Source organism: Gossypium hirsutum, chromosome D11 (assembly GCF_007990345.1).
Source record: "Gossypium hirsutum isolate 1008001.06 chromosome D11, Gossypium_hirsutum_v2.1, whole genome shotgun sequence".
Classification (NCBI taxonomy): domain Eukaryota; kingdom Viridiplantae; phylum Streptophyta; class Magnoliopsida; order Malvales; family Malvaceae; genus Gossypium; species Gossypium hirsutum.
The window spans coordinates 59,074,720-59,085,544 of NC_053447.1; positions in this window are offsets into that span (position 1 = coordinate 59,074,720).

A 10,825-nucleotide genomic window follows, 5' to 3' on the forward strand; every position below is an offset into this window, starting at 1 on the left:
TATTTTTAAAAAACTATTTTACATATTATTTATTTATTGGTTTACTATTAGGTTCTATTTTTTTATATTTTATATTTTGTTTTTACCTATTCTTCTTCTTTTTATTTATATAGCTTATTTCTTTATTTTATTTTATTTTCGTCCTTATTATTGTCATTATTACACATTTATTATTATTCTGTAATGCATGTTAGTATCGTGATTTATTTCTCACATTTTACTACAAAACCGTGCTACATTTTACCCGATACATTAAAAATGTTGTTTTAAACAAGCAATATTTCGTATTTTGAAATTTGAAAAGTCATTCCCTAACTTACGAGGTTTCAACTTTCTAAAAAAATCTAAATACTCGAAATTTTTAAAGCATAAATTTTAAATAATCTCACGAATTACGAAAAGATCGTGTTCTAACTTACAGAATATAATTTTCTTCTAAAACCAAGATAGTTGAACATCTTTTAAAATAAATTTTTCAGTATTTATTCGCATATCGGAAATTTAAGACATTGTGTCCTAACTCACAGGACGCAATTCTTTTTCCTGATTAACGTGAAATATGCCCTTTTTATTAAAAAATTTTCAATTAAATAATATTTTAACAAAGGGTCGTATTTTTAAAATTTCCTCGAATTTTCAATTTTTGACATTAAGACATTAATTAATCAATTAGGTACCAATTTTGGGCGTTACGAGGGTGCTAATCCTTCCTCGTACGTAACTGAATCCCGAACCCATTTTTCTAAATTTCGTAGACCAAAATTGTTATTTGAATAAATTAAATCGTTACGAGGTGACCCGATCACACCTCATAAAAATGATCGGTGGCAACTCCCTTTTTCGTTTTTTAAATAAAAAGTCGACCTTTTCAGACAAAAATGGTTTCGACAATGGTTATTTAAAAGTATTTTATTAAGTGATTTTTTATAATTTTTTCGATTAGGGACTAAATTATTGAAATAACATAAATACAAGGGTTTGTCGTGAAATTATTACAAAAATGGGCTGTATTGAATGCCATGAATATTCGGCTAGCTTGGATTTGTGTTAAAAATGGCTAATTTGCATGTTTTGGGTTCAAGGACTAAATTAAATAAAAGTAAAATTTTAGGGGCAAATTTTTAAAATTTCAAAAATGACCAAAATACATGAAATGAATTGTTTTATTGTCTAAATTGATATATTGAATGAAATTATTAATTTAGATCAAGATCGGGTGAAAAATCAAGGAAAATAGAAAATTTTTCAAAATGCCTTTGAATCTTGGTATTTCTGCAATTTAGTCAGGTAAGTTCATGTAACTAAATTGTATATTTATATGTTTGAATTGAATGTTGTGTATGTAAATTGTGTAATTGCTATGTATGAATATTAATCATATATATGAAAAATATATATATGACAAGTATTAAGTCCCGTTTGAAGAAATGAAATTCGATGGATACAGGGTTCCCGATAAATGGCTCTTGCAAGCTTCCCGTTAATAGCTCTTCGGAGCATCTCGATTGGTTGTGTTCCTACATGTGTTGCAGACACGCCACAGCTCGAAAGAGCATCCCTTTATTAGCTCTCATGAGCTTCCCGGTATATGTTTCTTGCGAGCTTCCCGTTAATAGCTCTTCGGGGCATCCCGATTGGTTGTGATCCTGCATGTGTTGTGGACACACCGTAGCTCTTATGAGCATCTCGATATATGGCTCTTCAGAGCTTCCCGATTAAAGGCTCTTTCATGAGCTTTCCAATTAATTGGCTCTTTGGAGCTTCCCGATATCAGCTCGCATGAACTTCCCGATATTGGCACGTATGAGCTTCTCGCTAATGGCTATTCGGAGCTTCTCGTTACATGGCTCGCAAGAGCTTCCCATTATATGGCTCGAAAGAGCTTCCTATTTATATGTTCACATAAGCATTCCTGAATATGAATTGACGGACCTTATATGAATTGACGAACTATAGTTTTGTACACTTAGTGTGTACTACCCGTGTATCCATTGATATTTTAAATGATTCAACGGGTAAAATTCTGATATGAAACAATATGAGTGCGAAATGAATTATTACTCGTATATGAGTTAAATATATATAACGATTTGTACATGTTATATGGACACATGATGTGGAAAGTATATGTACATGGAATTTGATTAATGTTGAGTTCGATAAGAACTATTACCGGAATAAATATATATGAAATACATGGAAATGATGGTACATGAAATATTGATATAATAAAATGAATGATATATGCTTATGAAGAAACGGTAAGAGAATGATATGTATCATGACATGTACATATATGATTATCTTTGATATGTTGATACAAGGAAACTATGTAAGTTGAGACGAGTAATAAACTCAAGTGTGATGTGTCGAGAAAATAAGTATATCAATGTTGAATTTATATGAAATATGTGCAAGTACACTAACAAGTGTTGTTATTTGATGCTTAAACAAGTGCCAAACTATTGGTTGAATGGTAAAATTTTTATTTATATGATGCATTGAAGTGGTACTCAAGAGAAAATATGCTAGTGCTCATGAAAAAGTGGTAAGGTTTAAATTGTGCAATTTCTTACGAAACGACTTGTAACACCCCTTACCCGATACCATTGCCGGAGTCGAGCACGAGGTGTTACTTGACTTAACTTACTAGTTCGGAGCATAAAAATTTTCTTTTAAAATTAATTCACTCACGTTCAATCAATATGTCCCTAAAAAGGGGGCCTTAAGACCCTAAAACATGCAATGGAAATGGTACGGGTCCAAACCGGGAACATTAAAAATTTTCCGAATACTTAAACAAATCAAAATAATTTATTTCACTATTCACAATAAAACTGTCTACTTCTATGATAGTCACTAATTTAATTATAACTCGAGTTACAAAACTCAAAATTTAGATCCGTAAATTTTTCCTAAAACTAGACTCATATATATTCTTATCATAAAATTTCTAGAATTTTTAGATAAGCCAAATAGTACAGTTAATTCGTTACATTCTCCTCTGTTTCACTGTCTGATGGTTCTGACCTCTATTCACTAGAAATCAATTATCTCACTGTACGGGCTTCATATAGTGATTCTGCTTGTTTCTATTGAAAATATACTCACTAAGGAATCTAGACATATAAATTATGACTCATAATTCTTTCTGTACAATTTTTAATGATTTCCTAAATTCAGAATAGGGGACTTCAAAAACCACTCTAACCCTTTCTCACTAAAATTCAAATATTACAAAAAATAAAACTCATTTGCCTACAGTGTTTCTTTCATGTGAAAATAGACTTGATAAGCTTCAATTCTATATCTCATTCACTCTCTAGTTCCATTTCTACTATCCTTGGTGATTTTTCAAAATCACGTTAATGTTGCTATCCAAAAACTGTTCCATTGCAAATTTTTACTCTTTTATAATTTCTTTGTATTAGCTATCATTTAGGCATACATAACACCAAAACATGTTCTTAAATAGTCATTTCAATAGCTAATCATTATCTAGTATTTACATGCTATTCATTAGCCATATCATATGGACACACACAAAAAATGACTAAGTCTCTATACATGCCATAACTTAAAATGTTTCGAATCACAAAATACCGATATGGTCTGCTCATAGTGTGAAACGATCTCCGATGCCCTTACGATCCCCGAATTGGTTTGGTGATACTATAAAAAGAAATAAAATAAAGGGGGAAAGCATAAAGCTTAGTAAGTTTACAAGCAAATAAATAACAACATTTATCATAAATAAGTATACTCATAAATTATCATCAAGTATCATGATCTTTACTTTCTTCTTTACTTACTCTATTACTTGTTTACATACTTACTTAAATAACTCATGATTATAACTTACTCCTCCCTTGCTAAATTTTTTTTCTAAACTGATAACTGAGATATTCTTAACCCTTATAACTCACCTGAATCTATTTATTATGCTTTTACCTAAATTTTCATGTAACATAGTCTATTTACTAGCCCGTTGAACCACTTGGAATACTAAGGATACTCGGGACTCCTGTCTGATAATAACATGCTAAAGCCATGTCCCAGACATGGTCTTACATGGGATGTTTCCTGTACTGCAAATTTCATATCCCAGATATGATCTTACATAAGACTTCCCATATCGGTGCCCATGCCATGTCCCAGACATGGTCTTACGGGGGACCTCTCATCTCGGTACCAACGCCATGTCCCAGACATGGTCTTACTTGGGACCTCTCATAACCTCAATAATGCCAATTCCATGTCCAATACATGGTCTTATATAGGGTCTCATCCCTCTAATGTCATGACATTTGTATCCGATACATTCCTAATGTTTCAACAGGACTTTTTAACATTGATTCTCTATCATCTTATACTTGAGTCAACATTAAATAATTTCATGAAATAAGTACATAATTGCTGGAAAATAAAAAATTTAATAATAATTATTAAAATATTGCATTTATTTACCGTAAACTTATCTCGATACAAAATACAATCAAATCTAACAACTTAGTCCTCAACCTTTTCTTTCCCCGGTCTAACTCCGAATTTCGTTCCTCTTGATCTATAATAGAAAATTTAGCTTATTTAATACTCACATTCATCAAAACAGTCCTTGACTGGAACTTTGGAAAAATTATGATTTTGCCCCTAAACTTTTGCATATTTACACTTTTGCCTCAAAGCTAGGAAATTAAACTTCATCCATTATTATTATGTTTTATGATATGCTGAACATCTTTCCCTTCTATGGCAACATCAAATTCCCACTCTAACATTTACTTATGAACATTAGGTATTTTTACCGATTATGTCGTTTTACTCGTTTTCACTAAAAATCGCCTAGCAATATTTGTTTAATATAATTTTAAACTTCATATTCTACCATAAAACATCAAAATAAACACATTTCACCTATGGGTATTTTCCAAATATGAACCCTAACATGAATTAATGGTAGAATAAGCTAAACCGAGCTACGAGGACTCAAAAACGTAAAAAAAATTAAAAACGGGGCTTGGATGCACTTACTATGAGCTTGAGAAAGTGAAAAAACCCTAGCTATAGAGTCCCTTGAAGTTTCGGCCCTTATGGAAGAAGATGAACACATTTTGCCATCTTTTTCCCTTTTAATTCTTTTTATTACTAGATGACTAAAATGCCCTTCACTAAAACTTTAGTTATTTTTATCTATGCATGTCCATTTTTGTCCATGAAAATCTAATGGTCTAATTACCATTTAAGGGCCTCTACTTCAATTATACACTTCTATTAAATCCTTTATCATCTAAAGCTCATATTTACCCACTTTTGCAATTAAACCCTAATATGCAATTCAGACATGCAATCGCTGAAATTTCTTATCGGTATTCTAACACATGCATCCAATCAATCAGTAAATCATAAAAATTAATCACAATAAACTTTTCTATCTCGGATTCATGGTTTCGCAACGTTTAGGCCCTATTTCGGGATGTTACATGACTTATCATGTGATCAATTCAAAAAAGGCTTTGTTTAAATGCACTAGCTTATGACTATGGTTGAATGGTATGTTTATGACTTGTGTGTCATGCATATGGAATAAGTGTGTAAAGTAAATAAATGCAAATGAAAATAAAGAAATTTTGAAGAGTTAAAGTTATTTAAATCCTACTAAGCTTGGGATAATATGTATAAGTGATGTTGTGGATTTATTCACCTTGTGAGTGGATGAATATAGCTTCATGAGTATTGCAGTATTAATTTTGAATTATTCTTGATATGTATAAATTTCGTATTTGAAATGAATTGATATGATTAAAGACTACACGAGCTTACTAAGCATTTATTGCTTACATGTTTATTTTTATTTACCTTACAGATTATCAGAAACTCGATTGGGTTGGAAGCTTGTCGGAGTTATATCACACTATCCATCGGTTCTATCGGTAATTTTGGATGATTTGATTCTGGTTATAATGGCATGTATAGGTTAATTTGGCCAATGTTGGCTTATAAATGCTATGTTGTATCTAGCCATTCGGATGGCTTGTGATGGACATGTTTTGATGTGCATATAGTATCATGTTTGATGTGAGTGTTTAGTATGGTTGAATGATGATAATCTTATAGGTATGCTAATACTCAGTACAAGTAGGCATATAAGTGAATTCAGTCAATTTGATAAGTTTGAATACTAGAGTATAAGTGATGATAATACATGTATAAAACCTGGTTTTAGCTTGATTTGAATGCTATGATATAGGTTGTTGATATGTAAAAGTGTTAAGTTAGGTTGATGAAAAATGGGGTGAGAAATGTGGCTTGGAAAATAGCCTACTTCCGTCCACACGAGCAGAGACACGGGCGTGTGTCTCAGCCATATGTGACACACAGCCTAGCACATGGGCATGTGGTTTGGCCGTGTGTCCCCTGCATATTTAAAATTACAAAACAGAATGCTCAAAATATCCACATGGCTTAGCACACGAGCGTGTCGCTTGGCCGTGTAACCCAAGTCAGAGAGCACCCTAATTTGGACATTGGCAGGGGCACGGCCGTGTGTCCCTATTTCGAATGGCCACACGGCCTAAGACACAGACATGTCTCTTGAATGTGTGAGACACACGGTCTAGCCATACAAGCGTGTGTCCCCTGCACCTTAGCGAAATTTTAATATTTTCTGAAAAAAATTTTGAGTGCCGGTTTAGTCCCAACTTGTTTCTAAAGTGTATTTTGGGCCTCGATGGCTCATATAAGGGACAATATGTATGGTTTTTCTTGGATTTTGATGTGAATACTATATGAAATGAAATTTCTGTCTATTTGTTTATTAAATTTTGGTAATGCTCCGTAACCCTGTTCTGGTGACGGGTACGGGTTAGAGGTGTTACAGTCTCACTAAAGTGCATATATCTTATATAATACAATCCCAATGCTTACACTGTTTCTTCTAAAAAAAAACTAAATTCACTAAACTTTAATTTCATACTTGGTTCATCATTTAACTCTTCTTCTATAATTTTTTTGTGAATTTTCAAAAAGTTGAACTATTGTTTCTAGCCAAAACTATTTTAGTGAAAATTTTACTTATTATCATCCATATCACTCATGCCAACATTTAATACTTATTTTTCTAGTTAACTATCAAATTTTTAAGCAAAATAATTTGATTATTATTCAATTTAGTCATTAAAGCTCGCATATCATTAACATATAGTTTTATCATAACTTCTCATAACACAAATTATATCACTATCTATGAATCACAACTTATAAAATACTTTCCATCACTACCTTATTACATACTTTAACATAATACCTTGAAATATCAATAAAATTAAAATGAAGATTTATCTCTTTTTTACTAGAACTTCTTTTTCATTGCTTCCCTTTTTATTCCTTTCTCACTTCCATTCTTTTCTTTTCAATGTTCATCACTTCTAATTTATCACTTGTTGCTTCTAAGATGATAGACAAGCCATCTAGGATATCTACTTCATTTTTTTTTCTCTTAGATGCCTTTGGAAATTTTCAAGAATTTAAAGTGGAATAGTGAGATTTTATAACAAAGGACCAAATTGTAAGAAAATAAGAACTTCTCCCCTTTTATAATGGTGGTGGCATTGGAGCATGGAGAGAGTATGAAAATATTTCTTATGAAAATATTTCTTCATGCTTCCAAACATATATATTCTTTTATTTAATTAATTGAAATATTATAATATATTATAATAAAATAATAAGAAATAATAAAATATTTCACCAATTATATTTCAACACCTTATATTCATCAATTATTATCATGATAATTCATGATAATTATCTTGATTGAGAAATGACCATTTTGCCCTTGTAATATATTAATATTCACTTTTATGTCATTACTCACTTTTGGTAAAATTGCAACTTAATTCCTCTTATTTTTTCACTTATTTAATATGGTCCCCAATTATCAATTTATTTTACCCTTTAGTCCTATGCTATTTTGGGATATTTACATGTTTAATCCTTATCCTTTAACTTTTTTATATTTATATTTTAACCCCCTAAATTTTGAATATTTACACTAATGACACAACACTTGTATTTTTTTACAATTTAGTCTCTACCTTAAATTAATATGTCATGTCTTACTTCTTGATTCAACTTCCTTTGGTATCCATGTCTTTTACTTACACCTTATCTCACTAAGAAGGTTTTCGGGATGTTACACATAATGGCTTATTTGTCCTCCAACTTTACAAAAGAAAAAGTCATTTTAGCCCTCCATTTAATCTTTTGCCTCTTTTAGCCCTTGAACTTGTATTGTTTGTCAAATCACCCTAAAATGGATGGAAAAATTAACGTATTTTTTTAAAATTTTAAAAGTATTAAAAATATTTTTCTTTATATTTTATACTTTTAAAAATAATTTTTAAGTTTTTAATATATTTTTTAAAATTTTTATATTTAAAAAATTAATTAATTGCTAACGTGGCTTCCACATGCATGCCATGTTAGCAAAGTTAACAAATGTTAACTTTTACATCCATTTTGAGCTAATTTGACAAACAACACAAATTTAAGTGCTAAAAGAGGCGAAAAATTAAATGGATGACTAAAATGACTTTTCTTGTATAAAGTTAGAAGGTCAAATAAATCATTATATATTTTAATATCATTAATCGTTAATTGAATGGAAATTTATTAAGGATAAATTACTTGAATTATTTTGTTATATAAAATATCTTGGTGAATTATAGTGGCGGTTACATTGTGTATGATGTAGAGAGCCAATGGGGAGGTTTAATGTAAGGTGATCGTATAATAAGTAGCTGAGATTTTTTCTTCTCTTTACTTTCGTGTTGCAGAGAGATTTATAAAGGGAAGTTGGTTTATTGTAAGTCAAGCACTCTATTCCATTAGTGGCATATGGTAGAATGTTATGGTTTCAACTAGGAACAATGTTGAAGTAGATGTAAGGCGACTAAATGGAACAACATCAGGCCTGGGAGGTGATGAATTGATGGATAGGGGTGTGCATTTTTTAGATTTTAATCGAATTAGTTCGATTAACCAGTTGGTTACTGAATTTAATTCGACCAGGGTTGGTTAAAAGTTTTTGAAAATTTCGATTATCGGTTAATTTGATTCGAAATCGGATAATTAATCGAATTAATTAAAATTATTATTAATACAATGTTATTTTGAAAAAAATAAAATTGATAGGGACCAAAAGGGTATTTACACCAATCTGTTATTCGATTTATTCGAATTGTAAAATTTAACTCGATTAGAACTCGAAACTCAAATTACTTTGAGTTGACTCGAATAACTCGATTCAATTAACTTGAAATTCAAAATTTTTATCGATTTTTTCGAACCGCATCAAGTTTTGCTCACCCCTAGATATTGTTTGATAAATTGAAAAATTAAGTGTTAAAAATTTGTTTGATATATTACATAGAATTAAGTATAGAATGTAATTAGATTATTTGATAAATAATAAATTTAAAAATTTTAAAGGTAAAATGTTTAAAGGATAATCCTAAAAGAATAAAAAAAATTCTACATTAAGTGATAAATAATTCTCTATCTACTTATTATTTTTAACTGTTTAAAAAATTAAATTGCTCTTTTTTTGGGTTCAAACACGGAGGAATTATTTGAGACAGTAAAACGATAGGGACTAATTTAGAAAAGTAAAGAGATTAAGGACTTTTTTTATACTTTTTTCTCATCTTTCCGATTTTGGTTTCATTTTGTAAAGCCTCAAGGATCAATATTTGGGCTATGTGCAATATTGGGCCTCTCTTTTGAAATCTTATTTTGTAATAAATAATTATTATACAATTTTATTCCTTAAAGAAAAAATTGGTGCACCATCATTTATAGTAATTATAATTTCTATGCTGTAATACTTTAAAAAAAGATGGAACATTTACTTGTTAAAGATCAACAAATTTATTTTCTTAAATTAAGGGACAAATAAATTTGGATTCCCTCTCAAATTTTTATTAATCTCATTCGCGAAATGGATCAAAATTGTTAATAAAGTCAATTTTTAACTTTCACGGGCCACAAATTAAAATTCGTGACGAAAGCACGTAAAATTTTCATGAAAGTCAATTGATTAAATGAGATTTATTTGACCCACTTGAATTGGCCCTATTCGTAGAACATATGGAAGAACTCATTTAATTGAAGTCTTGAGTTATACTGGTGAATATTTTTGTAATCTTAAGAGATAAGATTGTATAGTGTTTAAATCACTTAGGACTCTCATCTTGTAGATAGGCTTTGATCTCGACCGTCGATGTAATTTAAAGTGTACAATTAGATTTGGGGGAGCTCAACTATAAATAGAGATCTTTTCTCTCATTTGTAATCACTCGGTTGTATTTCTTCAAAGTAATATAGCACTTTTGAGAGCATTTACTTAAACACTTGGCGTGCTAAGTTTTCTTGTAACTTTCCAGTTCTTTCTTCTTTTCTTTTTTTTTTTTTTTTGCTTTTAATTTGTTTTTGCTTTATTTCGGTGCCTTAAAGAATTTTCTTTTTGAATTCTCATTTTTAAGAGTAAAGCTGACTTAGGTAGATTTGAAGTAAAGGAATCGCCTAATGTCATGCAGCTTGTCAAACTAAATTTCTAGTCCCATGAGACAAGTATCTATATGGGACAAAAAAATTTAAGTATCGATATGGGAAAACTAGTATAGTTTAAGGGCTAAAACATAAATAAAATGCTTAGTTTTTAGGATATATATAATAAATCATATTGTTGTTGTAATTATAAAATATAGGCAAAATGATTTTTTTTAGCCTTCCAACTTTATAAAAACAGTCATTTTAATCCTCTATT